The sequence below is a fragment of the Otolemur garnettii genome, unplaced genomic scaffold, assembly GCF_000181295.1.
Source record: "Otolemur garnettii isolate 467f Iridium unplaced genomic scaffold, OtoGar3 scaffold00001, whole genome shotgun sequence".
In the NCBI taxonomy this organism is placed as follows: Eukaryota; Metazoa; Chordata; class Mammalia; order Primates; family Galagidae; genus Otolemur; species Otolemur garnettii.
Window position 1 is genome coordinate 34053804 of NW_003852396.1, and position 3652 is coordinate 34057455.

Sequence of the window (3652 nt, forward strand, 5' to 3'; positions counted from 1 at the left end):
TGAACTTTCTGGCATTTCCACATTAATAGTTAAAGAACAGTGCCCCTCTTTTCTCAACTTTGTGTTGGACCTAAGAATACCTTGAAAAACATTATTCAGTGGAAGTGTTATTTTGGGGCTTCTGAGGTTAAGTCATAAAAAGCTCTGCAATTTCCAGCTGGGTCACTGTGATGCTTGATCTTAGTAGGTTCTCTTTGGAGTTCAGATACTATGCTATGAGCATACTAGACAACATGGAGAAGCTAAATATTCTAGTGAGTGGCTTCAATTGAGATCCCAGCCAGCGGCCAACAAAACAACTATCAGAAGTATCAGTAAGCCTTCTCGAATATTCAGTTCAGTGGAGACTTCAGACATCTTTGACAGTACCAAGGAAAACAGAAAATATAACTAATGAATTGATTCATTTGGCAAGGAAGACTTTGAAGAAGAATACTGAAAGTCCAACATTTTTATATTCCATATGGTAAGGTAGAGATAAAGAGATATGAGGTAAAAATAAAATTATTCAGTGTTCCAACAAAATTTAGAGTAGATATAAAGGAGTCATGGACAGCTAGGTTAAAATGGTGAAAATATTTGAGTCCTGCCACCCCCAGTCTCATGTGACAACAGGCTGAAAAAAGAAATGACCTCAGGATGTAGTATTATCTCCAGGATGTAGTATCATACCCAGCATGAGACTATAGGATCCTTTGCTAAGCACAGAGAAGTATTTATGAGTACACCTTATAAATCTTTTTAATTAGACAAAAAAGCTTGTAAAAATCTTTAAAATATAGTTTCAAGATATCATAACTCTCAGCTAAAATTAAAAAGGGAAAAATCTGATAGACATTTCTGGTATGACTTTAATGGAGTAAACTCTAAAATTTTCACAGAGAACTCAGAGTTTTTAAGAGAAACATACAGATGTAAGCACCATCAGCTTAAACTAAAAGGGACAGCATCACTGCAAAAGAAAAGAGTTGTTTGGGTTTTCAACTTCTGAAGACAAGAAGATACTCAGATATAAATATAGGCCATTTTTCATTGAAAAACAATGATGATATAGAATATAAAGTCAATTGCCCAGAGGTTGTAGCCAAGCCATGGAGAATTATTCATTCAAAGGGAACAGGACTGGATCCTTCTTAGGAAACTGATGATATATTTCTGGCTGGACTTTAGAATTATAACGGGCATGTGACTGTTACGTGCTTCTCCTATTATTTTACACATGAGTGTCTATTGAGGTTTTTCTATCTCTGTATCATCATTGTATGTTGGCTCACTGGACAGTAGACAATTCATTTATTTAATTTACAGGTCTTTAAATTGAGAGGGACTCTACTCAAGAAGCCATATACAAGAAACTCAACTCAAGAAATCTTATCCTGTTTTAAGTAGATGAGATTCTGGGCTTTGAACTAATCACCATGAGAATAAGACTTAGAAGTCTTATAGATGAGGTGAATTTATTTTAGATGTAGGAGAAATTATACATTATTATGGCCAGATGGTGGTCTGGTGCATGTTTTATTTTCCAAAGATAGCAAACAATATCTTACATCTCATATATATTTCTGAAATATAACCTTGTCACCCTTCCAAGAAGTATAGTCTAATTTTCCTCATTTTTTCTGGACTGGCCTTAGAATTTTTTTTTAATGTTTTTAAATACATGTGACATTTGAGGATATTTGAGACAAGGTTATTAGAAGTTGTACATCTTAGTCATTGGAGTCTTTGAACATTTACTTTCTTAACATTCTCAAGAACATAGCCATCATACTGATAATCCCAAGTTACTTGGAGAGATGCTGTGACTGACATTCCTGGCTGAGCTGCTGGTTAACAACCAGCATCAACTCCATCAATTCTAGTCAAACTGAGGATAACTACTTCCACATCAAAACTCTGACTGTAGCCAAATAGGAGAGATGGTCCACATGAGAAGTGCCAGTTTATCTCAGTAAATCAAAACAATCATAAGAGATAATAATAAAGTCTTTTAAAACTGCCATGTTTGGGGGTATTTTGTTATATAACAATAGATAACTGAAATAATTTAATTTCAGTACTCTGACTTTTCCTCCAAAGATCTTGACCACTCTACTTCATCTGCTTAATTCTCCAGAAACAATGGAGAATTTGCATTTACATAAACATATGCAAGTTATTAATAATCCAGATTTTAGGCATTGAGTCTCCAATAGACCACCTCCAGCTTTTCAGCTCACTTTCTCTTGAACTTCAAGGCATGGATAATATATTGATCTTATTGCATTTTCATATTGCTTCATTTTTCTCATTTCTTAATTTTCCTCTTTGCTAACAATTTTATGGTCTCTTCTTTTTGTTTGTTTTTGTTTTCATGGTCTATTCTTAGAATTACTCCTCAATACAAATTTTCTCTCTCTCTCTTCCTATTTTTTTCTCTTTCCCTCCCTCTCTAACAGGTATAATTTATATTGCTTTTTAACCAACATAGTAACCCTGTCTAAATCTAATTTTCCATGTATTTTGTGCTTGAAGCCATTGGCCTGGCAATTTTTTCCTTACTTTTGACTTATCAATTTTCATTCTCTGCTGGATCGTTTCCCATTAGAAATAGGAAGAAATGGCAGTTTCAGGAGAGAGAGGGACTTGGGCCAGCAGAGACAGCACAAAGGAGTATTTATGACCTTCTAGAGTCAGGTGAAACAAATAGAGAAGAGAGAGTCGGTTCTAACATCCAAAAATCAAATTGAAAGATTGATCCGTCCTGGTCCCTCTTACTTCAATTTGAACCCACTTGAGGTTCTTCCGATAGATCCTGAAGTCACAGATGAAGAAATAAAAAAGCGGTTTTGACAGTTATCCACATTGGTGCATCCTGACAAAATTCAAGATGATGCTGACAGAGCACAAAATGCTTTGAAGCTGTGGACAAAGCTTACAAGTTGCTACTGGATCAGGAACAACAGAAGAGGGCGCTGGATGTAATTCAGGCAGGAAAAGACTGTGTGGAACACGCTGTGAAAGGGCGACTAAAAAAGCCATTAAAGAAGGAAGGGAAACCTATGTTGTAGAGGTGGATGATGCTGAGTTGCTGAAACAAGCAGCACATAAAGAGACCATGAGACTCTCTGCTGAACTGAAAAGAAAAGGAAAGAGAGAAGCCGAAGAGATGCATGAAAGGAAACGACAAAGGGAAGAAGAGATTGAAGCTCAAGAAAAAGCCAAACGAGAAAGAGGGTGGCAGAAAAACTTTGAGGAAAGTGGAGATGGTCAAGTGGAAAGCTGGAGAAACTTTCAAGCAAATACAAAGGGTAAGAAAGAGAAGAAAAATCGGGCCTTCCTGGGACCACGGAAGAGTGAGTGACTACCTCGAGTCCCAGCCGCAGAGCCTTCCCCAGCGGTCTCCTTGCTTAGAAGGACTCATTCTCTCCTCCCACTTTCACCCCAACACAGAGTAGTATTTGCTTTTTAGTCCATTTTGTTTTCAATGCAATTTAATATTGATCAGAGTAATTCTTTTGTACATTGAAATGAGGGGCTTGGTTAAAAAAGACCTTCCCTTCCCCATGCCAGGGGGGAAGGTGCCACCGCTGCTGCTTCGTGTTTTCCCACAGCCGGTAACTTAATGTTTTGCACTTCACTGCATTGTGATGGTTAGAAAATTCACGTA

General features: G+C 37.0%; 1 pseudogene; it reads left to right on the top strand.

Annotated features, from left to right (window-relative positions):
• The first annotated feature begins 2602 nt into the window (after positions 1 to 2602).
• On the top strand, positions 2603 to 3346 carry LOC100965333 (annotated as a pseudogene).
• Positions 3347 to 3652: the final 306 nt, after the last annotated feature.